General features: G+C 42.3%; 1 protein-coding gene across 1 annotated transcript in view; it reads left to right on the top strand.

Annotated features, from left to right (window-relative positions):
• The first annotated feature begins 14,649 nt into the window (after positions 1-14,649).
• Positions 14,650-27,368, top strand: part of OSMR (oncostatin M receptor) — a 55,080-nt gene continuing 42,361 nt past the window's right edge. The window contains exon 1 of the mRNA XM_075267558.1: positions 14,650-14,797. The gene's annotated coding sequence lies outside the window, so the exon portion shown is untranslated. The remainder of the gene's footprint in view (positions 14,798-27,368) is intronic.

The raw sequence follows: 27,368 nt of genomic DNA, 5'->3' as shown, positions 1-27,368 counted from the left end.
GGACCTGTCCTGTGTGGTGTAGTATATAGCGGATCTGTCCTGTGAGGTGTAGTATATAGAGGACCTGTCCTGTGTGGTGTAGTATATAGAGGACCTGTCCTGTGTGGTGTAGTATATAGAGGACCTGACCTGTGTGGTGTAGTATATAGAGGATCTCTCCTGTGTGGTGTAGTATATAGAGGATCTGTTCTGTGTGGTGTAGTATATATAGGACCTGTCCTGTATGGTGTAGTATATAGAGTATCTCTCCTGTGTGGTGTAGTATATAGAGGATCTGTCCTGTGTGGTTTAGTATATAGAGGATCTGTCCTGTGTGGTGTAGTATATAGAGGACCTGTCCTGTGCGGTGTAGTACAGTATATAGAGGACCTGTCAGCTCTGCTGTGCGGTATAGTATATAGAGGATCTGTCCTGTGTGGCGTAGTATATAGAGGATCTGTCCTGTGTGGTGTAGTATATAGAGGATCTGTCCTGTGCGGTGTAGTATATAGAGGATCTGTCCTGTGTGGTGTAGTATATAGAGGATCTGTCCTGTGTGGTGTAGTATATAGAGGATCTGTCCTGTGTGGTGTAGTATATAGAGGATCTGTCCTGTGTGGTGTAGTATATAGAGGATCTGTCCTGTGTGGTGTAGTATATAGAGGATCTCTCCTGTGTGGTGTAGTATATAGAGGACCTGTCCTGTGTGGTGTAGTATATAGAGGATCTGTCCTGTGTGGTGTAGTATATAGAGGATCTGTCCTGTGCGGTGTAGTATATAGAGGATCTGTCCTGTGTGGTGTAGTATATAGAGGATCTGTCCTGTGTGGTGTAGTATATAGAGGATCTGTCCTGTGTGGTGTAGTATATAGAGGACCTGTCCTGTGTGGTGTAGTATATAGAGTATCTGTCCTGTGTGGTGTAGTATATAGAGGATCTCTCCTGTGTGGTGTAGTATATAGAGGATCTGTCCTGTGTGGTGTAGTATATAGAGGATCTGTCCTGTGTGGTGTAGTATATAGAGGATCTCTCCTGTGTGGTGTAGTATATAGAGGATCTGTCCTGTGTGGTGTAGTATATAGAGGATCTGTCCTGTGTGGTGTAGTATATAGAGGACCTGTCCTGTGTGGTGTAGTATACAGAGGACCTGTCCTGTGTGGTGTAGTATATAGAGGACCTGTCCTGTGCGGTGTAGTATATAGAGGATCTGTCCTGTGTGGTGTAGTATATAGAGGATCTGTCCTGTGTGGTGTATTATATAGAGGATCTCTCCTATGTGGTGTAGTATATAGAGGACCTGTCAGCTCTGCTGTGCGGTATAGTATATAGAGGATCTGTCCTGTGCGGTGTAGTATATAGAGGATCTGTCCTGTGCGGTGTAGTATATAGAGGATCTGTCCTGTGTGGTGTAGTATATAGAGGATCTGTCCTGTGAGGTGTAGTATATGGAGGACCTGTCCTGTGTGGTGTAGTATATAGAGGACCTGTCCTGTGTGGTGTAGTATATAGAGGATCTGTCCTGTGTGGTGTAGTATATAGAGGATCTGTCCTGTGTGGTGTGGTATATAGAGGATCTGTCCTGTGTGGTGTAGTATATAGAGGATCTGTCCTGTGTGGTGTAGTATATAGAGTATCTCTCCTGTGTGGTGTAGTATATAGAGGGTCTGTCCTGTGTGGTGTAGTATATAGAGGGTCTGTCCTGTGTGGTGTAGTATATAGAGGACCTGTCCTGTGTGGTGTAGTATATAGAGGACCTGTCCTGTGTGGTGTAGTATATAGCGGATCTGTCCTGTGAGGTGTAGTATATAGAGGACCTGTCCTGTGTGGTGTAGTATATAGAGGACCTGTCCTGTGTGGTGTAGTATATAGAGGACCTGACCTGTGTGGTGTAGTATATAGAGGATCTCTCCTGTGTGGTGTAGTATATAGAGGATCTGTTCTGTGTGGTGTAGTATATATAGGACCTGTCCTGTATGGTGTAGTATATAGAGTATCTCTCCTGTGTGGTGTAGTATATAGAGGATCTGTCCTGTGTGGTGTAGTATATAGAGGACCTGTCCTGTGCGGTGTAGTACAGTATATAGAGGACCTGTCAGCTCTGCTGTGCGGTATAGTATATAGAGGATCTGTCCTGTGTGGCGTAGTATATAGAGGATCTGTCCTGTGTGGTGTAGTATATAGAGGATCTGTCCTGTGCGGTGTAGTATATAGAGGATCTGTCCTGTGTGGTGTAGTATATAGAGGATCTGTCCTGTGTGGTGTAGTATATAGAGGATCTGTCCTGTGTGGTGTAGTATATAGAGGATCTGTCCTGTGTGGTGTAGTATATAGAGGATCTGTCCTGTGTGGTGTAGTATATAGAGGATCTCTCCTGTGTGGTGTAGTATATAGAGGACCTGTCCTGTGTGGTGTAGTATATAGAGGATCTGTCCTGTGTGGTGTAGTATATAGAGGATCTGTCCTGTGCGGTGTAGTATATAGAGGATCTGTCCTGTGTGGTGTAGTATATAGAGGATCTGTCCTGTGTGGTGTAGTATATAGAGGATCTGTCCTGTGTGGTGTAGTATATAGAGGACCTGTCCTGTGTGGTGTAGTATATAGAGTATCTGTCCTGTGTGGTGTAGTATATAGAGGATCTCTCCTGTGTGGTGTAGTATATAGAGGATCTGTCCTGTGTGGTGTAGTATATAGAGGATCTGTCCTGTGTGGTGTAGTATATAGAGGATCTCTCCTGTGTGGTGTAGTATATAGAGGATCTGTCCTGTGTGGTGTAGTATATAGAGGATCTGTCCTGTGTGGTGTAGTATATAGAGGACCTGTCCTGTGTGGTGTAGTATACAGAGGACCTGTCCTGTGTGGTGTAGTATATAGAGGACCTGTCCTGTGCGGTGTAGTATATAGAGGATCTGTCCTGTGTGGTGTAGTATATAGAGGATCTGTCCTGTGTGGTGTATTATATAGAGGATCTCTCCTATGTGGTGTAGTATATAGAGGACCTGTCAGCTCTGCTGTGCGGTATAGTATATAGAGGATCTGTCCTGTGCGGTGTAGTATATAGAGGATCTGTCCTGTGCGGTGTAGTATATAGAGGATCTGTCCTGTGTGGTGTAGTATATAGAGGATCTGTCCTGTGAGGTGTAGTATATGGAGGACCTGTCCTGTGTGGTGTAGTATATAGAGGACCTGTCCTGTGTGGTGTAGTATATAGAGGACCTGACCTGTGTGGTGTAGTATATAGAGTATCTCTCCTGTGTGGTGTAGTATATAGAGGATCTGTCCTGTGTGGTTTAGTATATAGAGGATCTGTCCTGTGCGGTGTAGTATATAGAGTATCTCTCCTGTGTGGTGTAGAATATAGAGGATCTGTCCTGTGTGGTGTAGTATATAGAGGATCTCTACTGTGTGGTGTAGAATATAGAGGACCTGTCCTGTGTGGTGTAGTATATAGAGTATCTGTCCTGTGTGGTGTAGTATATAGAGGATCTGTCCTGTGTGGTGTAGTATATAGCGGATCTGTCCTGTGTGGTGTAGTATATAGAGGATCTGTCCTGTGTGGTGTAGTATATAGAGGATCTCTCCTGTGTGGTGTAGTATATAGAGGATCTGTCCTGTGTGGTGTAGTATATAGAGGATCTGTCCTGTGTGGTGTAGTATATAGAGGACCTGTCCTGTGTGGTGTAGTATACAGAGGACCTGTCCTGTGTGGTGTAGTATATAGAGGACCTGTCCTGTGCGGTGTAGTATATAGAGGATCTGTCCTGTGTGGTGTAGTATATAGAGGATCTGTCCTGTGTGGTGTATTATATAGAGGATCTCTCCTATGTGGTGTAGTATATAGAGGACCTGTCAGCTCTGCTGTGCGGTATAGTATATAGAGGATCTGTCCTGTGCGGTGTAGTATATAGAGGATCTGTCCTGTGCGGTGTAGTATATAGAGGATCTGTCCTGTGTGGTGTAGTATATAGAGGATCTGTCCTGTGAGGTGTAGTATATGGAGGACCTGTCCTGTGTGGTGTAGTATATAGAGGACCTGTCCTGTGTGGTGTAGTATATAGAGGACCTGACCTGTGTGGTGTAGTATATAGAGTATCTCTCCTGTGTGGTGTAGTATATAGAGGATCTGTCCTGTGTGGTTTAGTATATAGAGGATCTGTCCTGTGCGGTGTAGTATATAGAGTATCTCTCCTGTGTGGTGTAGTATATAGAGGATCTGTCCTGTGTGGTTTAGTATATAGAGGATCTGTCCTGTGTGGTGTAGTATATAGAGGACCTGTCCTGTATGGTGTAGTATATAGAGGACCTGTCCTGTGCGGTGTAGTACAGTATATAGAGGATCTGTCAGCTCTGCTGTGCGGTATAGGATATAGAGGATCTGTCCTGTGCGGTGTAGTATATAGAGGATCTGTCCTGTGCGGTGTAGTATATAGAGGATCTGTCCTGTGTGGTGTAGTATATAGAGGATCTGTCCTGTGTGGTGTAGTATATAGAGGATCTCTCCTGTGTGGTGTAGTATATAGAGGATCTGTCCTGTGTGGTGTAGTATATATAGGATCTGTCCTGTGTGGTGTAGTATATAGAGGATCTGTCCTGTGTGCTGTAGTATATATAGGATCTGTCCTGTGTGGTGTAGTATATAGAGGATCTGTCCTGTGTGGTGTAGTATATAGAGGATCTCTCCTGTGTGGTGTAGTATATAGAGGACCTGTCCTGTGTGGTGTAGTATATAGAGGATCTGTCCTGTGTGGTGTAGTATATAGAGGATCTGTCCTGTGCGGTGTAGTATATAGAGGATCTGTCCTGTGCGGTGTAGTATATAGAGGATCTGTCCTGTGTGGTGTAGAATATAGAGGATCTGTCCTGTGTGGTGTAGTATATAGAGGATCTCTCCTGTGTGGTGTAGAATATAGAGGACCTGTCCTGTGTGGTGTAGTATATAGAGGATCTGTCCTGTGTGGTGTAGTATATAGAGGACCTGTCCTGTGTGGTGTAGTATATAGAGGATCTGTCCTGTGTGGATGTAGTATATAGAGGATCTGTCCTGTGTGGTGTAGTATATAGAGGACCTATCCCGTGTGGTGTAGTATATAGAGGATCTGTCCTGTGTGGTGTAGTATATAGAGGATCTGTCCTGTGTGGTGTAGTATATAGAGGATCTCTCCTGTGTGGTGTAGTATATAGAGGATCTGTCCTGTGTGGTGTAGTATATAGAGGATCTGTCCTGTGTGGTGTAGTATATAGAGGATCTGTCCTGTGTGTTGTAGTATATAGAGGATCTGTCCTGTGTGGTGTAGTATATAGAGGATCTCTCCTGTGTGGTGTAGTATATAGAGGATCTGTCCTGTGTGGTGTAGTATATAGAGGATCTGTCCTGTGTGGTGTAGTATATAGAGGATCTGTCCTGTGTGGTGTAGTATATAGAGGACCTGTCCTGTGTGGTGTAGTATATAGAGGACCTGTCCTGTGTGGTGTACTATATAGAGGACCTGTCCTGTGTGGTGTAGTATATAGAGGATCTGTCCTGTGTGGTGTAGTATATAGAGGATGTCTCCTGTGTGGTGTAGTATATAGAGGAACTGTCCTGTGTGGTGTAGTATATAGAGGATCTGTCCTGTGTGGTGTAGTATATAGAGGATCTGTCCTGTGTGGTGTAGTATATAGAGGATCTGTCCTGTGTGGTGTAGTATATAGAGGATCTGTCCTGTGTGGTGTAGTATATAGAGGATCTGTCCTGTGTGGTGTAGTATATAGAGGATCTCTCCTGTGTGGTGTAGTATATAGAGGATCTGTCCTGTGTGGTGTAGTATATAGAGGATCTGCCCTGTGTGGTGTAGTATATAGAGGATCTCTCCTGTGTGGTGTAGTATATAGAGGATCTGTCCTGTGTGGTGTAGTATATATAGGACCTGTCCTGTATGATGTAGTATATAGAGGATCTCTCCTGTGTGGTGTAGTAAATAGAGGATCTCTCCTGTGTGGTGTAGTATATAGAGTATCTCTCCTGTGTGGTGTAGTATATAGAGGATCTGTCCTGTGTGGTGTAGTATATAGAGGACCTGTCCTGTTTGGTGTAGTATACAGAGGACCTCTCCTGTGTGGTGTAGTATATAGAGGACCTGTCCTATGCGGTGTAGTACAGTATATAGAGGACCTGTCAGCTCTGCTGTGCGGTATAGTATATAGAGGATCTGTCCTGTGCGGTGTAGTATATAGAGGATCTGTCCTGTGCGGTGTAGTATATAGAGGATCTGTCCTGTGTGGTGTAGTATATAGAGGATCTGTCCTGTGAGGTGTAGTATATAGAGGACCTGTCCTGTGTGGTGTAGTATATAGAGGACCTGTCCTGTGTGGTGTAGTATATAGAGGACCTGACCTGTGTGGTGTAGTATATAGAGGATCTCTCCTGTGTGGTGTAGTATATAGAGGATCTGTTCTGTGTGGTGTAGTATATATAGGACCTGTCCTGCATGGTGTAGTATATAGAGTATCTCTCCTGTGTGGTGTAGTATATAGAGGATCTGTCCTGTGTGGTTTAGTATATAGAGGATCTGTCCTGTGTGGTGTAGTATATAGAGGACCTGTCCTGTGCGGTGTAGTACAGTATATAGAGGACCTGTCAGCTCTGCTGTGCGGTATAGTATATAAAGGATCTGTCCTGTGTGGCGTAGTATATAGAGGATCTGTCCTGTGTGGTGTAGTATATAGAGGACCTGTCCTGTGTGGTGTAGTATATAGAGGACCTGTCCTGTGTGGTGTAGTATATAGAGGACCTGTCCTGTGTGGTGTAGTATATAGAGGACCTGTCCTGTGTGGTGTAGTATATAGAGGACCTGTCCTGTGTGGTGTAGTATATAGAGGATCTGTCCTGTGTGGTGTAGTATATAGAGGATCTGTCCTGTGCGGTGTAGTATATAGAGGATCTGTCCTGTGTGGTGTAGTATATAGAGGATCTGTCCTGTGTGATGTAGTATATAGAGGATCTCTCCTGTGTGGTGTAGTATATAGAGGATCTGTCCTGTGTGGTGTAGTATATATAGGATCTGTCCTGTGTGGTGTAGTTTATAGAGGATCTGTCCTGTGTGGTGTAGTATATAGAGGATCTGTCCTGTGTGGTGTAGTATATAGAGGATCTGTCCTGTGTGGTGTAGTATATAGAGGATCTCTCCTGTGTGGTGTAGAATATAGAGGATCTGTCCTGTGTGGTGTAGTATATAGAGGATCTCTACTGTGTGGTGTAGAATATAGAGGACCTGTCCTGTGTGGTGTAGTATATAGAGTATCTGTCCTGTGTGGTGTAGTATATAGAGGATCTCTCCTGTGTGGTGTAGTATATAGAGGATCTGTCCTGTGTGGTGTAGTATATAGAGGATCTGTCCTGTGTGGTGTAGTATATAGAGGATCTCTCCTGTGTGGTGTAGTATATAGAGGATCTGTCCTGTGTGGTGTAGTATATAGAGGATCTGTCCTGTGTGGTGTAGTATACAGAGGACCTGTCCTGTGTGGTGTAGTATACAGAGGACCTGTCCTGTGTGGTGTAGTATATAGAGGACCTGTCCTGTGCGGTGTAGTATATAGAGGATCTGTCCTGTGTGGTGTAGTATATAGAGGATCTGTCCTGTGTGGTGTAGTATATAGAGGATCTCTCCTATGTGGTGTAGTATATAGAGGACCTCTCAGCTCTGCTGTGCGGTATAGTATATAGAGGATCTGTCCTGTGCGGTGTCGTATATAGAGGATCTGTCCTGTGCGGTGTAGTATATAGAGGATCTGTCCTGTGTGGTGTAGTATATAGAGGATCTGTCCTGTGAGGTGTAGTATATAGAGGACCTGTCCTGTGTGGTGTAGTATATAGAGGACCTGTCCTGTGTGGTGTAGTATATAGAGGACCTGACCTGTGTGGTGTAGTATATAGAGTATCTCTCCTGTGTGGTGTAGTATATAGAGGATCTGTCCTGTGTGGTTTAGTATATAGAGGATCTGTCCTGTGCGGTGTAGTATATAGAGTATCTCTCCTGTGTGGTGTAGTATATAGAGGATCTGTCCTGTGTGGTTTAGTATATAGAGGATCTGTCCTGTGTGGTGTAGTATATAGAGGACCTGTCCTGTGTGGTGTAGTATATAGAGGACCTGTCCTGTGCGGTGTAGTACAGTATATAGAGGATTTGTCAGCTCTGCTGTGCGGTATAGGATATAGAGGATCTGTCCTGTGCGGTGTAGTATATAGAGGATCTGTCCTGTGCGGTGTAGTATATAGAGGATCTGTCCTGTGTGGTGTAGTATATAGAGGATCTGTCCTGTGTGGTGTAGTATATAGAGAATCTCTCCTGTGTGGTGTAGTATATAGAGGATCTGTCCTGTGTGGTGTAGTATATATAGGATCTGTCCTGTGTGGTGTAGTATATAGAGGATCTGTCCTGTGTGCTGTAGTATATATAGGATCTGTCCTGTGTGGTGTAGTATATAGAGGATCTGTCCTGTGTGGTGTAGTATATAGAGGATCTCTCCTGTGTGGTGTAGTATATAGAGGACCTGTCCTGTGTGGTGTAGTATATAGAGGATCTGTCCTGTGTGGTGTAGTATATAGAGGATCTGTCCTGTGCGGTGTAGTATATAGAGGATCTGTCCTGTGCGGTGTAGTATATAGAGGATCTGTCCTGTGTGGTGTAGTATATAGAGGATCTGTCCTATGTGGTGTAGTATATAGAGGATCTCTCCTGTGTGGTGTAGAATATAGAGGATCTGTCCTGTGTGGTGTAGTATATAGAGGACCTGTCCTGTGTGGTGTAGTATATAGAGTATCTGTCCTGTGTGGTGTAGTATATAGAGGATCTCTCCTGTGTGGTGTAGTATATAGAGGATCTGTCCTGTGTGGTGTAGTATATAGAGGATCTGTCCTGTGTGGTGTAGTATATAGAGGACCTCTCCTGTGTGGTGTAGTATATAGAGGACCTGTCCTGTGTGGTGTAGTATATAGAGTACCTGTCCTGTGCGGTGTAGTATATAGAGGATCTGTCCTGTGTGGTGTAGTATATAGAGGACCTGTAAGCTCTGCTTTCTGGTGTAGTATAGAGGACCTGTCCTGTGTGGTGTAGTATATAAAGGATCTGTCCTGTGTGGTGTAGTATATAGAGGATCTGTTCTGTGCGGTGTAGTATATAGAGGATCTGTCCTGTGTGGTGTAGTATATAGAGGACCTGTCCTGTGTGGTGTAGTATATAGAGGATCTGTCCTGTGTCGTGTAGTATATAGAGTATCTGTCCTGTGTGGTGTAGTATATAGAGGATCTGTCCTGTGTGGTGTAGTATATAGAGGATCTGTCCTGTGTGGTGTAGTATATAGAGGATCTGTCCTGTGTGGTGTAGTATATAGAGGATCTCTCCTGTGTGGTGTAGTATATAGAGGACCTGTCCTGTGTGGTGTGGTATATAGAGGATCTGTCCTGTGTGGTGTGGTATATAGAGGACCTGTCCTGTGTGTTGTAGTATATAGGGGATCTGTCCTGTGTGGTGTAGTATATAGAGGACCTGTCCTGTGTGGTGTAGTATATAGAGGACCTGTCCTGTGTGGTGTAGTATATAGAGGATCTCTCCTGTGTGGTGTAGTATATAGAGGATCTGTCCCGTGTGGTGTAGTATATAGAGGATCTGTCCCGTGTGGTGTAGTATATAGAGGATCTGTCCCGTGTTGTGTAGTATATAGAGGATCTATCCTGTGTGGTGTAGTATATAGAGGACCTGTCCTGTGTGGTGTAGTATATAGAGGACCTGTCCTGTGTGGTGTAGTATATAGAGGACCTGTCCTGTGTGGTGTAGTATATAGAGGATCTGTCCTGTGTGGTGTAGTATATAGAGGATCTGTCCTGTGTGGTGTAGTATATAGAGGATCTGTCCTGTGTGGTGTAGTATATAGAGGACCTGTCCTGTGTGGTGTAGTATATAGAGGATCTCTCCTGTGTGGTGTATTATATAGAGGATCTGTCCTGTGTGGTGTAGTATATAGAGGATCTGTCCTGTGTGGTGTAGTATATAGAGGATCTGTCCTGTGTGGTGTAGTATATAGAGGACCTGTCCTGTGTGGTGTGGTATATAGAGGATCTGTCCTGTGTGGTGTAGTATATAGAGGATCTCTCCTGTGTGGTGTAGTATATAGAGGATCTCTCCTGTGTGGTGTAGTATATAGAGGACCTGTCCTGTGTGGTGTAGTATATAGAGGACCTGTCCTGTGTGGTGTAGTATATAGAGGACCTGTCCTGTGTGGTGTAGTATATAGAGGACCTGTCCTGTGTGGTGTAGTATATAGAGGACCTGTCCTGTGTGGTGTAGTATATAGAGGATCTCTCCTGCGTGGTGTAGTATATAGAGGATCTGTCCTGTGTGGTGTAGTATATAGAGGATCTGTCCTGTGTGGTGTAGTATATAGAGGATCTCTCCTGTGTGGTGTAGTATATAGAGGATCTCTCCTGCGTGGTGTAGTATATAGAGGATCTGTCCTGTGTGGTGTAGTATATAGAGGATCTGTCCTGTGTGGTGTAGTATATAGAGGATCTGTCCCGTGTGGTGTAGTATACAGAGGATCTCTCCTGTGTGGTGTAGTATATAGAGGATCTCTCCTGTGTGGTGTAGTATATAGAGGACCTCTCCTGTGTGGTGTAGTATATAGAGGACCTGTCCTGTGTGGTGTAGTATATAGAGGATCTGTCCTGTGTGGTGTAGTATATAGAGGACCTGTCCTGTGTGGTGTAGTATATAGAGGATCTGTCCTGTGTGGTGTAGTATATAGAGGATCTGTGCTGTGTGGTGTAGTATATAGAGGATCTCTCCTGTGTGGTGTAGTATATAGAGGATCTGTTCTGTATATAGAGGACCTGTCCTGTGTGGTGTAGTATATAGAGGATCTGTCCTGTGTGGTGTAGTATATAGAGGATCTGTCCTGTGTGGTGTAGTATATAGAGGACCTGTCCTGTGTGGTGTAGTATATAGAGGATCTCTCCTGTGTGGTGTAGTATATAGAGGATCTGTGCTGTGTGGTGTAGTATATAGAGGATCTGTCCTGTGTGGTGTAGTATATAGAGGATCTGTCCTGTGTGGTGTAGTATATAGAGGATCTGTCCTGTGTGGTGTAGTATATAGAGGATCTGCCCTGTGTGGTGTAGTATATAGAGGATCTCTCCTGTGTGGTGTAGTATATAGAGGATCTCTCCTGTGTGGTGTAGTATATAGAGGTTCTGTCCTGTGTGGTGTAGTATATAGAGGACCTGTCCTGTGTGGTGTAGTATATAGAGGACCTGTCCTGTGTGGTGTAGTATATAGAGGATCTGTCCTGTGTGGTGTAGTATATAGAGGATCTGTGCTGTGTGGTGTAGTATATAGAGGATCTCTCCTGTGTGGTGTAGTATATAGAGGATCTGTTCTGTATATAGAGGACCTGTCCTGTGTGGTGTAGTATATAGAGGATCTGTCCTGTGTGGTGTAGTATATAGAGGATCTCTCCTGTGTGGTGTAGTATATAGAGGATCTGTCCTGTGTGGTGTAGTATATAGAGTATCTGTCCTGTGTGGTGTAGTATATAGAGGATCTCTCCTGTGTGGTGTAGTATATAGAGGATCTGTCCTGTGTGGTGTAGTATATGGAGGATCTATCCTGTGTGGTGTAGTATATAGAGGATCTGTCCTGTGTGGTGTAGTATATAGAGGATCTCTCCTGTGTGGTGTAGTATATAGAGGATCTGTGCTGTGTGGTGTAGTATATAGAGGATCTGTCCTGTGTGGTGTAGTATATAGAGAATCTGTGCTGTGTGGTGTAGTATATAGAGGATCTCTCCTGTGTGGTGTAGTATATAGAGGATCTGTTCTGTATATAGAGGACCTGTCCTGTGTGGTGTAGTATATAGAGGATCTGTCCTGTGTGGTGTAGTATATAGAGGACCTGTCCTGTGTGGTGTAGTATATAGAGGACCTGTCCTGTGTGGTGTAGTATATAGAGGACCTGTCCTGTGTGGTGTAGTATATAGAGGATCTGTCCTGTGTGGTGTAGTATATAGAGGATCTCTCCTGTGTGGTGTAGTATATAGAGGATCTGTGCTGTGTGGTGTAGTATATAGAGGATCTGTCCTGTGTGGTGCAGTATATAGAGGATCTGTCCTGTGTGGTGTAGTATATAGAGGACCTGTCCTGTGTGGTGTAGTATATAGAGGACCTGTCCTGTGTGGTGTAGTATATAGAGGATCTGTCCTGTGTGGTGCAGTATATAGAGGATCTGTCCTGTGTGGTGTAGTATATAGAGGACCTGTCCTGTGTGGTGTAGTATATAGAGGACCTGTCCTGTGTGGTGTAGTATATAGAGGACCTGTCCTGTGTGGTGTAGTATATAGAGGACCTGTCCTGTGTGGTGTAGTATATAGAGGATCTGTCCTGTGTGGTGTAGTATATAGAGGATCTGTGCTGTGTGGTGTAGTATATAGAGGATCTCTCCTGTGTGGTGTAGTATATAGAGGATCTGTTCTGTATATAGAGGACCTGTCCTGTGTGGTGTAGTATATAGAGGATCTGTCCTGTGTGGTGTAGTATATAGAGGATCTCTCCTGTGTGGTGTAGTATATAGAGGATCTGTCCTGTGTGGTGTAGTATATAGAGTATCTGTCCTGTGTGGTGTAGTATATAGAGGATCTCTCCTGTGTGGTGTAGTATATAGAGGATCTGTCCTGTGTGGTGTAGTATATGGAGGATCTATCCTGTGTGGTGTAGTATATAGAGGATCTGTCCTGTGTGGTGTAGTATATAGAGGATCTCTCCTGTGTGGTGTAGTATATAGAGGATCTGTGCTGTGTGGTGTAGTATATAGAGGATCTGTCCTGTGTGGTGTAGTATATAGAGGATCTGTCCTGTGTGGTGTAGTATATAGAGAATCTGTGCTGTGTGGTGTAGTATATAGAGGATCTCTCCTGTGTGGTGTAGTATATAGAGGATCTGTTCTGTATATAGAGGACCTGTCCTGTGTGGTGTAGTATATAGAGGATCTGTCCTGTGTGGTGTAGTATATAGAGGACCTGTCCTGTGTGGTGTAGTATATAGAGGACCTGTCCTGTGTGGTGTAGTATATGGAGGATCTATCCTGTGTGGTGTAGTATATAGAGGATCTGTCCTGTGTGGTGTAGTATATAGAGGATCTCTCCTGTGTGGTGTAGTATATAGAGGATCTGTGCTGTGTGGTGTAGTATATAGAGGATCTGTCCTGTGTGGTGTAGTATATAGAGGATCTGTCCTGTGTGGTGTAGTATATAGAGAATCTGTGCTGTGTGGTGTAGTATATAGAGGATCTCTCCTGTGTGGTGTAGTATATAGAGGATCTGTTCTGTATATAGAGGACCTGTCCTGTGTGGTGTAGTATATAGAGGATCTGTCCTGTGTGGTGTAGTATATAGAGGACCTGTCCTGTGTGGTGTAGTATATAGAGGACCTGTCCTGTGTGGTGTAGTATATAGAGGATCTCTCCTGTGTGGTGTAGTATATAGAGGATCTGTGCTGTGTGGTGTAGTATATAGATGATCTGTCCTGTGTGGTGCAGTATATAGAGGATCTGTCCTGTGTGGTGTAGTATATAGAGGACCTGTCCTGTGTGGTGTAGTATATAGAGGACCTGTCCTGTGTGGTGTAGTATATAGAGGATCTGTCCTGTGTGGTGCAGTATATAGAGGATCTGTCCTGTGTGGTGTAGTATATAGAGGACCTGTCCTGTGTGGTGTAGTATATAGAGGACCTGTCCTGTGTGGTGTAGTATATAGAGGACCTGTCCTGTGTGGTGTAGTATATAGAGGACCTGTCCTGTGTGGTGTAGTATATAGAGGACCTGTCCTGTGTGGTGTAGTATATAGAGGACCTGTCCTGTGTGGTGTAGTATATAGAGGATCTGTCCTGTGTGGTGTTTTATATAGAGGACCTGTCCTGTGTGGTGTAGTATATAGAGCACCTGTCCTGTGTGGTGTAGTATATAGAGGATCTGTCCTGTGTGGTGTAGTATATAGAGGACCCGTCCTGTGTGGTGTAGTATATAGAGGATCTGTCCTGTGTGGTGTAGTATATAGAGGATCTGTCCTGTGTGGTGTAGTATATAGAGGATCTCTCCTGTGTGGTGTAGTATATAGAGGATCTGTCCTGTGCGGTGTAGTATATAGAGGATCTGTCCTGTGTGGTGTAGTATATAGAGGACCTGTCCTGTGTGGTGTAGTATATAGAGGATCTGTCCTGTGTGGTGTAGTATATAGAGGATCTGTCCTGTGTGGTGTAGTATATAGAGGATCTGTCCTGTGCGGTGTAGTATATAGAGGACCTGTCCTGTGTGGTGTAGTATATAGAGGATCTGTCCTGTGTGGTGTAGTATATAGAGGACCCGTCCTGTGTGGTGTAGTATATAGAGGATCTGTCCTGTGTGGTGTAGTATATAGAGGATCTGTCCTGTGTGGTGTAGTATATAGAGGATCTGTCCTGTGCGGTGTAGTATATAGAGGACCTGTCAGCTCTGCTGTGCGGTGTAGTGATACAGGGGTAACCTCGTACAGTCGAGTTATTAAATATGATCACATAAGAGCCACTTCTCCACTTTCCCGGCCTCCTGTGATTCACCGCCTCTTCCTGTTCGGCCGCCCCCTCTCGAGTTGCTCTTGGGATTTGTGGATATAATAGATGATGAAGGGCCGGAACACTTCCATGGGAGAAAGTCCTGTCGCTGCCCGAGCCGTCACTCCTCATCGCTCCTTCTTTCATGTGACCTTTTATTGAGTCGGAATTCTTGGAACCTGCTCAGGAATTCTTCCCGGCCAGAAGACAGTAAGTAGATCTGTTGTCGCCCGCCTAAAGAATGTGCCGACAAGTGGGTGACAGCCGCCGTATACGTATGAAGGGTCAGCCTCTGTGCTATGTATTTATAGGTCTCCACGTGCCGAGCTACAGCCTCGCAGGTGTCAGCCATGGCCTAGTTTAGGAGGATTATGACATCGTAGTGATGTCATAGTCATGAGGACAATAGTAACAATGTAACAAGTTCTATGTATAGTATGTACACAGATGTAGCAGAGCTGGAGGTGTCACATTGTAGCAGAGCGGTCTGGAGTATAGAACGTCTGCAAAGTTTCTTCTGGGACGTCTTACCAAGTCGATGGTGTTTGTGCAGCTGGGTCCGGTCTCCGGCTCGCCCACACTGAGCGCTATATATAGTGAAAGCTAAGCCGACTGCTCTCTGTATACAAACCACATGTGCGTACGAGGGTTTACTGCAGGGTGCGGTATATGAGCTGTATACACCCTCGGCCGTAACATTACAACCACTGCAGTTCATCGAATGGTCAGAATCAAGATGAAGATGGCAACAGGGTTAAGCTGATCTTGAGATTTCAGGATCGATTTTAAAATCCGATTTCCGATCATTTTCCAGCCGATCCCGTTCGTGAAATTCGCTCTATCGCCGATCGGGATCTGATCTTTTCCAATCCCAATCGCTCAACCCTAGATGGCAACTGTAACTGGTAACAGTCAGGTCTCAGGGTTGATATCGGAAGTAGGAAAAAAGGGCAAGAATAGGGATCTGGGGGCAAATTATGGTGGGGGCACTGGGTCAGGGCATCTCTATGGGGCAGGTATAGGTGTTTGTAGTCCTTGATAGGACAGGCAGTGATCCGGTGACGGGGCCATGGGTCGGGAGTGAAGGCTGGACCATCTGGTCCAATGGCCTGTGTCCCAAGTGACCACTTTAGGTCCCACGGGACACGTGACATCACTGGGGCGGCCACAGAGGATCCCGGGAGAGGTGAGGGACTATAAGGGCGGTATACGTCTTCATTATATTCCTGCACCTCCATATCTTATAAGAGTATAATAGTGATTAGTAGATGGCGAATCCCAAAAATTTCTGGTTTGCATTGAACCCAACACTTTTGGAAAATAAGGATAGAATGAGATTCGGTCCACAATGGCACAGCGCCCAAATCAGACCTGGGCCATGGGCCATGGATGAAGCCACCAGGTCTGATGGGTCATGTGGATGGCCGGTGTCTGTGTGTTACCTGGGAATAAGATGGCGCCAGGGTGCAGTATGGTAGGAAGTCACCGGTGGTGGCAATGTGATGTTCTGGACAATGTCCTACAGGGAAACTTGGCCACTAGCACCATGTGGATGTGACCATGACAGGTACCACCTACCTAAAAACCTACAGACCTTGTACCCCTTTTGTGGCCACAGTGCCCCCTTAAAGTAGTGACTTACAGGATAACGTCAAGGTAAGAAGAGCATGACAAGAGATCAAGGTGGGGACTTGGTCTCCAAATCCTGCTGATCCCAATCTGATTGCTCATCTGTGGGATGTGCTGCTGAACCAAATCCAATCCCTGGAGGCCACACCGAGAACCTTACAGGACCTGAAGGATCAAAGGTTACCTACGATGGTGTGACCATTGGCCCAGCCCAGAAGCCACAGCAGCCCGCAGGTCGCCCGCACCACTCTGATTCCCATTGATGGGTCTATGCATTATAAATGTATTCCCCTGCCCTCTGGTGCACTGCTGTGAGAAGATCTATGATACACAGCCTTCCACTGTCAGAAAGGAGAATAGGAAGCCTATAGTGGCAAACATAGCAGTGTAGCAGTATATAGTCATGGAGGGAGTCTCGGGGGGCGCTGTGGCCACGATTACTATATGGGGCACTGATAAGGGATGGCAATAGAGAGGCAGTGGACAAGTCGTCATGGTGGTCTGGGCTGGATAGAGCAAGAAAGGGCAATGTAATAATATATGGACAGGACACGGCTACAAGTTGTGCAGGGCCTGAGCTCCGTTTTGCACCTGGGCCCATGACCCTTTAGACATCTTGCAGAGTTCAGACCTCGAAGGGTCTCTGCGGGGGTTAAGGGCAGGAGTACGGTATTATTTTTCAGGATTTTTCTTCCCTGTTACCGTTTTTGGGTTCTGGATGTTTTTGCCGCTAATTTCCAGACTGAACTTGTCTGCGGTGACGGGAACGGAGGGATGTAAATTTAGAGATTATGACTTATCAGTTCCAGAGAATCCCCCCCCCCCTCCCATCACATACTACAGGGACTGCTCATAGAGCTTCTATGGGGCCCCTGAGACAGGATGAGCCCAATCCAAACCAGTGAAAGTGAAACGGGGGGGGGGCTGAGACGTATCGTGAGTGATAACTGGAAAGTCCCTTAAAGTCAGGCCAGGACATGCAGGACCGCCTGTAGACAACCCCACGGCAGCTGAAGAAATATCTCCTAATGAATTGCAGACCCCAAAATAACCCCCAAATTACACGTCTTGTGGACCGCAGCGCTCCGGCCCTGTAGTTACCGCACAGCGGTTATAGGACTGGCGTGTTTATAGAGGTTTATGTCTCCAGGTGGGGGTGGAAGGGACGAGCGCTGTATATATGGACCTGCAAGGATGAGACCCCACAGGACAGTCCTAGGCTGAGACCACCAGCGGGCAACGTCCTGCAAGATCCTGCGCCTATCGGACACGACACACCCCAAAACTCCAGCCATGGATGTTCCTAAGAGTGCACGACCATCCATAGTATGGCTACAAATGAGTGACAGACTCGTCGGGGCCACCAGATAATTCAAAGGGCCACTGTCCAAAAACACCTAAAACACCTTAGGGGTAGACCTACTAAATCAGCAAACTAAAACCGTGCAATATTATATAGCAGTGTATGGCGGTATTATGTAGCAGTATATGGCGGTATTATGTAGCTGTGTATGGGGGTATTATGTAGCTGTGTATGGTGCTATTATGTAGCAGTATATGGTACTATTATGTAGCTGTATATGGTGCTATTATGTAGCAGTATATGGTGGTATTATGTAGCAGTATATGATGGTATTATGTAGCTGTGTATGGTGCTATTATGTAGCAGTATATGGTGGTATTATGTAGCAGTATATGATGGTATTATGTAGCTGTGTATGGTGGCATTATGTAGCTGTGTATGGTGGAATTATGTAGCAGTATATGGTGCTATTATGTAGCAGTATATGGTACTATTATGTAGCTGTGTATGGTGCTATTATGTAGCTGTGTATGGGGGTATTATGTAGCTGTGTATGGTGGTATTATGTAGCAGTATATGGTGGTATTATGTAGCTGTATATGGTGGTATTATGTAGCTGTTTATGGGGGTATTATGTAGCAGTATATGGTGGTATTATGTAGCTATATATGGTGGTATTATGTAGCTGTGTATGGGGGTATTATGTAGCAGTATATGGTGGTATTATGTAGCTGTGTATAGTGCTATTATGTAGCAGTATATGGTGGTATTATGTAGCAGTTTATGATGGTATTATGTAGCTGTGTATGGTGCTAGTATGTAGCTGTGTATGGGGGTATTATGTAGCTGTATATGGTGATATTATGTAGCAGTATATTGTGGTATTATGTAGCTGTGTATGGTGCTATTATGTAGCAGTATATGGTGGTATTATGTAGCAGTATATGATGGTATTATGTAGCTGTGTATGGTGCTATTATGTAGCAGTATATGGTGCTATTATGTAGCAGTATATGATGGTATTATGTAGCTGTGTATGGTGGTATTATGTAGCTGTGTATGGTGCTATTATGTAGCTGTGTATGGTGCTATTATGTAGCTGTGTATGGTGCTATTATGTAGCAGTATATGGTGGTATTATGTAGCTGTGTATGGTGCTATTATGTAGCTGTGAATGGGGGTATTATGTAGATGTGTATGGTGGCATTATGTAGCAGCATATGGTGGTATTATGTAGCTGTATATGGTGGTATTATGTAGCTGTGTATGGGGGTATTATGTAGCAGTATATTGTGGTATTATGTAGCTGTGTATGGTGCTATTATGTAGCAGTATATGGTGGTATTATGTAGCTGTGTATGGTGGCATTATGTAGCAGTATATGGTGGTATTATGTAGCAGTATATGGTGATATTATGTAGCTGTGTATGGTGGCATTATGTAGCAGTATATGGTGGTATTATGTAGCAGTATATGGTGGTATTATGTAGCAGTATATGGTACTATTATGTAGCTGTGTATGGTGCTATTATGTAGCAGCATATGGTAGTATTATGTAGCTGTATATGGTGGTATTATGTAGCTGTGTATGGGGGTATTATGTAGCAGTATATGGTACTATTATGTAGCTGTGTATGGTGCTATTATGTAGCAGTATATGGTGCTATTATGTAGCAGTATATGGTGCTATTATGTAGCAGTATATGATGGTATCATGTAGCTGTGTATGGTGCTATTATGTAGCAGTATATGGTGGTATTATGTAGCAGAATATGGTGGTATTATGTAGCAGTATATGATGGTATTATGTAGCTGTGTATGGTGGTATTATGTAGCTGTGTATGGTGGTATTATGTAGCAGTATATGGTGCTATTATATAGCAGTATATGGTACTATTATGTAGCTGTGTATGGTGCTATTATGTAGCTGTGTATGGGGGTATTATGTAGCTGTGTATGGTGCTATTATGTAGCTGTGTATGGTGCTATTATGTAGCAGTATATGGTGCTATTATGTAGCAGTATATGGTACTATTATGTAGCTGTGTATGGTGCTATTATGTAGCAGTATATGGTGGTATTATGTAGCTGTGTATGGTGCTATGATGTAGCTGTGAATGGGGGTATTATGTAGATGCGTATGGTGGCATTATGTAGCAGCATATGGTGGTATTATGTAGCTGTATATGGTGCTATTATGTAGCTGTATATGGTGCTATTATGTAGCAGTATATGGTGCTATTATGTAGCAGTATATGATGGTATCATGTAGCTGTGTATGGTGCTATTATGTAGCAGTATATGGTGGTATTATGTAGCAGTATATGGTGGTATTATGTAGCAGTATATGATGGTATTATGTAGCTGTGTATTGTGGTATTATGTAGCTGTGTATGGTGGTATTATGTAGCAGTATATGGTGCTATTATGTAGCAGTATATGGTACTATTATGTAGCTGTGTATGGTGCTATTATGTAGCTGTGTATGGGGGTATTATGTAGCTGTGTATGGTGGTATTATGTAGCAGTATATGGTGGTATTATGTAGCTGTATATGGTGGTATTATGTAGCTGTGTATGGGGGTATTATGTAGCAGTATATGGTGGTATTATGTAGCAGTATATGGTGGTATTATGTAGCAGTATATGGTGCTATTATGTAGAAGTATATGGTACTATTATGTAGCTGTGTATGGTGCTATTATGTAGCTGTGTATGGGCGTATTATGTAGCTGTGTATGGTGGCATTATGTAGCAGTATATGGTGGTATTATGTAGCTGTATATGGTGATATTATGTAGCTGTGTATGGTGGTATTATGTAGCAGTATATGGTGGTATTATGTAGCAGTATATGGTGGTATTATGTAGCAGTGTATGGTGGTATTATGTATCAGTGTATGGTGGTATTATGTAGCAGTGTATGGTGGTATTATGTAGCAGTATATGGTACTATTATGTAGCAGTATATGGTGCTATTATGTAGTAGTATATGGTGGTATTATGTAGCTGTGTATGGTGCTATTATGTAGCTGTGTATGGGGGTATTACGTAGCAGTGTATGGTGCTATTATGTAGCTGTGTATGGTGGCATTATGTAGCAGTATATTGTGGTATTATGTAGCAGTATATGGTGGTATTATATAGCAGTATATGATGGTATTATGTAGCTGTGTATGGTGCTATTATGTAGCAGTATATGGTGCTATTATGTAGCAGTATATGGTACTATTATGTAGCTGTGTGTGGTGCTATTATGTAGCAGTATATGGTGCTATTATGTAGCAGTAAATGGTGCTATTATGTAGCTGTGTATGGGGGTATTATGTAGCTGTGTATGGTGGTATTATGTAGCAGTATATGGTGGTATTATGTAGCTGTGTTTGGGGGTATTACGTAGCTGTGTATGGTGGTATTATGTAGCTGTGTATGGTGGTATTATGTAGCAGTATATGGTGGTATTATGTAGCTGTGTTTGGGGGTATTACGTAGCAGTATATGGTGGTATTATGTAGCTGTGTATGGTGCTATTATGTAGCAGTATATGGTGCTATTATGTAGCAGTATATGGTGCTATTATGTAGCAGTATATGGTACTATTATGTAGCTGTGTATGGAGCTATTATGTAGCTGTGTATGGGGGTATTATGTAGCTGTGTATGGTGCTATTATGTAGCAGTATATGGTACTATTATGTAGCTGTGTATGGTGCTATTATGTAGCATTATATAGTGCTATTATGTAGCAGTATATGGTGCTATTATGTAGCTGTGTATGGGGGTATTATGTAGCTGTGTATGGTGCTATTATGTAGCAGTATATGGTACTATTATGTAGCTGTGTATGGTGCTATTATGTAGCAGTATATGGTACTATTATGTAGCTGTATATGGTGCTATTATGTAGCAGTATATGGTGGTATTATGTAGCAGTATATGATGGTATTATGTAGCTGTGTATGGTGCTATTATGTAGCAGTATATGGTGGTATTATGTAGCAGTATATGGTGGTATTATGTAGCAGTATATGATGGTATTATGTAGCTGTGTATGGTGGTATTATGTAGCTGTGTATGGTGGTATTATGTAGCAGTATATGGTGCTATTATGTAGCAGTATATGGTACTATTATGTAGCTGTGTATGGTGCTATTATGTAGCTTTGTATGGGGGTATTATGTAGCTGTGTATGGTGGTATTATGTAGCAGTATATGGTGGTATTATGTAGCTGTATATGGTGGTATTATGTAGCTGTGTATGGGGGTATTATGTAGCAGTATATGGTGGTATTATGTAGCTGTATATGGTGGTATTATGTAGCTGTGTATGGGGGTATTATGTAGCAGTATATGGTGGTATTATGTAGCTGTGTATGGTGCTATTATGTAGCAGTATATGGTGGTATTATGTAGCAGTTTATGATGGTATTATGTAGCAGTATATGGTGCTATTATGTAGCTGTATATGGGTATTATGTAGCTGTATATGGTGGTATTATGTAGCAGTATATTGTGGTATTATGTAGCTGTGTATGGTGCTATTATGTAGCAGTATATGGTGGAATTATGTAGCAGTATATGATGGTATTATGTAGCTGTGTATGGTGCTATTATGTAGCAGTATATGGTGCTATTATGTAGCTGTGTATGGTGGTATTATGTAGCTGTGTATGGTGCTATTATGTAGCTGTGTATGGTGCTATTATGTAGCAGTATATGGTGCTCTTATGCAGCAGTATATGGTACTATTATGTAGCTGCGTATGGTGCTATTATGTAGCAGTATATGGTGGTATTATGTAGCTGTGTATGGTGCTATTATGTAGCTGTGTATGGGGGTATTATGTAGATGTGTATGGGGGTATTATGTAGCAGTATATTGTGGTATTATGTAGCTGTGTATGGTGCTATTATGTAGCAGTATATGGTGCTATTATGTAGCAGTATATGGTGGTATTATGTAGCTGTGTATGGTGGCATTATGTAGCAGTATATGGTGGTATTATATAGCAGTATATGGTGATATTATGTAGCTGTGTATGGTGGCATTATGTAGCAGTATATGGTGGTATTATGTAGCAGTATATGGTGGTATTATGTAGCAGTATATGGTACTATTATGTAGCTGTGTATGGTGCTATTATGTAGCAGTATATGGTAGTATTATGTAGCTGTATATGGTGGTATTATGTAGCTGTGTATGGGGGTATTATGTAGCAGTATATGGTACTATTATGTAGCTGTGTATGGTGCTATTATGTAGCAGTATATGGTGCTATTATGTAGCAGTATATGGTGCTATTATGTAGCAGTATATGATGGTATCATGTAGCTGTGTATGGTGCTATTATGTAGCAGTATATGGTGGTATTATGTAGCAGTATATGGTGGTATTATGTAGCAGTATATGATGGTATTATGTAGCTGTGTATGGTGGTATTATGTAGCTGTGTATGGTGGTATTATGTAGCAGAATATGGTGCTATTATGTAGCAGTATATGGTACTATTATGTAGCTGTGTATGGTGCTATTATGTAGCTGTGTATGGGGGTATTATGTAGCTGTGTATGGTGGTATTATGTAGCAGTATATGGTGGTATTATGTAGCTGTATATGGTGGTATTATGTAGCTGAGTATGGGGGTATTATGTAGCAGTATATGGTGGTATTATGTAGCAGTATATGGTGGTATTATGTAGCAGTATATGGTGCTATTATGTAGCAGTATATGGTACTATTATGTAGCTGTGTGTGGTGCTATTATGTAGCAGTATATGGTGCTATTATGTAGCAGTAAATGGTGCTATTATGTAGCTGTGTATGGGGGTATTATGTAGCTGTGTATGGTGGTATTATGTAGCAGTATATGGTGGTATTATGTAGCTGTGTTTGGGGGTATTACGTAGCTGTGTATGGTGGTATTATGTAGCTGTGTATGGTGGTATTATGTAGCAGTATATGGTGGTATTATGTAGCTGTGTTTGGGGGTATTACGTAGCAGTATATGGTGGTATTATGTAGCTGTGTATGGTGCTATTATGTAGCAGTATATGGTGCTATTATGTAGCAGTATATGGTGCTATTATGTAGCAGTATATGGTACTATTATGTAGCTGTGTATGGAGCTATTATGTAGCTGTGTATGGGGGTATTATGTAGCTGTGTATGGTGCTATTATGTAGCAGTATATGGTACTATTATGTAGCTGTGTATGGTGCTATTATGTAGCATTATATAGTGCTATTATGTAGCAGTATATGGTGCTATTATGTAGCTGTGTATGGGGGTATTATGTAGCTGTGTATGGTGCTATTATGTAGCAGTATATGGTACTATTATGTAGCTGTGTATGGTGCTATTATGTAGCAGTATATGGTACTATTATGTAGCTGTATATGGTGCTATTATGTAGCAGTATATGGTGGTATTATGTAGCAGTATATGATGGTATTATGTAGCTGTGTATGGTGCTATTATGTAGCAGTATATGGTGGTATTATGTAGCAGTATATGGTGGTATTATGTAGCAGTATATGATGGTATTATGTAGCTGTGTATGGTGGTATTATGTAGCTGTGTATGGTGGTATTATGTAGCAGTATATGGTGCTATTATGTAGCAGTATATGGTACTATTATGTAGCTGTGTATGGTGCTATTATGTAGCTTTGTATGGGGGTATTATGTAGCTGTGTATGGTGGTATTATGTAGCAGTATATGGTGGTATTATGTAGCTGTATATGGTGGTATTATGTAGCTGTGTATGGGGGTATTATGTAGCAGTATATGGTGGTATTATGTAGCTGTATATGGTGGTATTATGTAGCTGTGTATGGGGGTATTATGTAGCAGTATATGGTGGTATTATGTAGCTGTGTATGGTGCTATTATGTAGCAGTATATGGTGGTATTATGTAGCAGTTTATGATGGTATTATGTAGCAGTATATGGTGCTATTATGTAGCTGTATATGGGTATTATGTAGCTGTATATGGTGGTATTATGTAGCAGTATATTGTGGTATTATGTAGCTGTGTATGGTGCTATTATGTAGCAGTATATGGTGGAATTATGTAGCAGTATATGATGGTATTATGTAGCTGTGTATGGTGCTATTATGTAGCAGTATATGGTGCTATTATGTAGCTGTGTATGGTGGTATTATGTAGCTGTGTATGGTGCTATTATGTAGCTGTGTATGGTGCTATTATGTAGCAGTATATGGTGCTATTATGCAGCAGTATATGGTACTATTATGTAGCTGCGTATGGTGCTATTATGTAGCAGTATATGGTGGTATTATGTAGCTGTGTATGGTGCTATTATGTAGCTGTGTATGGGGGTATTATGTAGATGTGTATGGTGGCATTATGTAGCAGCATATGGTGGTATTATGTAGCTGTATATGGTGATATTATGTAGCTGTGTATGGGGGTATTATGTAGCAGTATATTGTGGTATTATGTAGCTGTGTATGGTGCTATTATGTAGCAGTATATGGTGCTATTATGTAGCAGTATATGGTGGTATTATGTAGCTGTGTATGGTGGCATTATGTAGCAGTATATGGTGGTATTATGTAGCAGTATATGGTGATATTATGTAGCTGTGTATGGTGGCATTATGTAGCAGTATATGGTGGTATTATGTAGCAGTATATGGTGGTATTATGTAGCAGTATATGGTACTATTATGTAGCTGTGTATGGTGCTATTATGTAGCAGTATATGGTAGTATTATGTAGCTGTATATGGTGGTATTATGTAGCTGTGTATGGGGGTATTATGTAGCAGTATATGGTACTATTATGTAGCTGTGTATGGTGCTATTATGTAGCAGTATATGGTGCTATTATGTAGCAGTATATGGTGCTATTATGTAGCAGTATATGATGGTATCATGTAGCTGTGTATGGTGCTATTATGTAGCAGTATATGGTGGTATTATGTAGCAGTATATGGTGGTATTATGTAGCAGTATATGATGGTATTATGTAGCTGTGTATGGTGGTATTATGTAGCTGTGTATGGTGCTATTATGTAGCTGTGTATGGGGGTATTATGTAGCTGTGTATGGTGGTATTATGTAGCAGTATATGGTGGTATTATGTAGCTGTATATGGTGGTATTATGTAGCTGAGTATGGGGGTATTATGTAGCAGTATATGGTGGTATTATGTAGCAGTATATGGTGGTATTATGTAGCAGTATATGGTGCTATTATGTAGCAGTATATGGTACTATTATGTAGCTGTGTATGGTGCTATTATGTAGCTGTGTATGGGCGTATTATGTAGCTGTGTATGGTGGCATTATGTAGCAGTATATGGTGGTATTATGTAGCTGTATATGGTGATATTATGTAGCTGTGTATGGTGGCATTATGTAGCAGTATATGGTGGTATTATGTAGCAGTATATGGTGGTATTATGTAGCAGTGTATGGTGGTATTATGTAGCAGTGTATGGTGGTATTATGTAGCAGTATATGGTACTATTGTGTAGCAGTATATGGTGCTATTATGTAGTAGTATATGGTGGTATTATGTAGCTTTGTATGGTGCTATTATGTAGCTGTGTATGGGGTTATTATGTAGCAGTGTATGGTGGTATTATGTAGCAGTATATGGTGGTATTATGTAGCAGTATATGGTGGTATTATGTATCAGTGTATGGTGGTATTATGTAGCAGTGTATGGTGGTATTATGTAGCATTATATGGTACTATTGTGTAGCAGTATATGGTGCTATTATGTAGTAGTATATGGTGGTATTATGTAGCTTTGTATGGTGCTATTATGTAGCTGTGTATGGGGTTATTATGTAGCAGTGTATGGTGCTATTATGTAGCTGTGCATGGTGGCATTATGTAGCAGTATATTGTGGTATTATGTAGCAGTATATGGTGGTATTATGTAGCTTTGTATGGCGCTATTATGTAGCAGTATATGGTGCTATTATGTAGCAGTATATGGTACTATTATGTAGCTGTGTATGGTGCTATTATGTAGCAGTATATGGTACTATTATGTAGCTGTATATGGTGCTATTATGTAGCAGTATATGGTGGTATTATGTAGCAGTATATGATGGTATTAAGTAGCTTTGTATGGTGCTATTATGTAGCAGTATATGGTGGTATTATGTAGCAGTATATGGTGGTATTATGTAGCAGTATATGATGGTATTATGTAGCTGTGTATGGTGGTATTATGTAGCTGTGTATGGTGGTATTATGTAGCAGTATATGGTGCTATTATGTAGCAGTATATGGTACTATTATGTAGCTGTGTATGGTGCTATTATGTAGCTGTGTATGGGGGTATTATGTAGCTGTGTATGGTGATATTATGTAGCAGTATATGGTGGTATTATGTAGCTGTATATGGTGGTATTATGTAGCTGTGTATGGGGGTGTTATGTAGCAGTATATGGTGGTATTATGTAGCTGTATATGGTGGTATTATGTAGCTGTGTATGGGGGTATTATGTAGCAGTATATGGTGGTATTATGTAGCAGTTTATGATGGTATTATGTAGCTGTGTATGGTGCTAGTATGTAGCTGTGTATGGGGGTATTATGTAGCTGTATATGGTGGTATTATTTAGCAGTATATTGTGGTATTATGTAGCTGTGTATGGTGCTATTATGTAGCAGTATATGGTGGTATTATGTAGCAGTATATGATGGTATTATGTAGCTGTGTATGGTGCTATTATGTAGCAGTATATGGTGCTATTATGTAGCTGTGTATGGTGGTATTATGTAGCTGTTTATGGTGCTATTATGTAGCTGTGTATGGTGCTATTATGTAGCAGTATATGGTGCTATTATGTAGCAGTATATGGTACT

This window comes from Leptodactylus fuscus, chromosome 1, assembly GCF_031893055.1.
Source record: "Leptodactylus fuscus isolate aLepFus1 chromosome 1, aLepFus1.hap2, whole genome shotgun sequence".
In the NCBI taxonomy this organism is placed as follows: domain Eukaryota; kingdom Metazoa; phylum Chordata; class Amphibia; order Anura; family Leptodactylidae; genus Leptodactylus; species Leptodactylus fuscus.
This window is presented reverse-complemented; position numbering and strand designations above follow the sequence as displayed.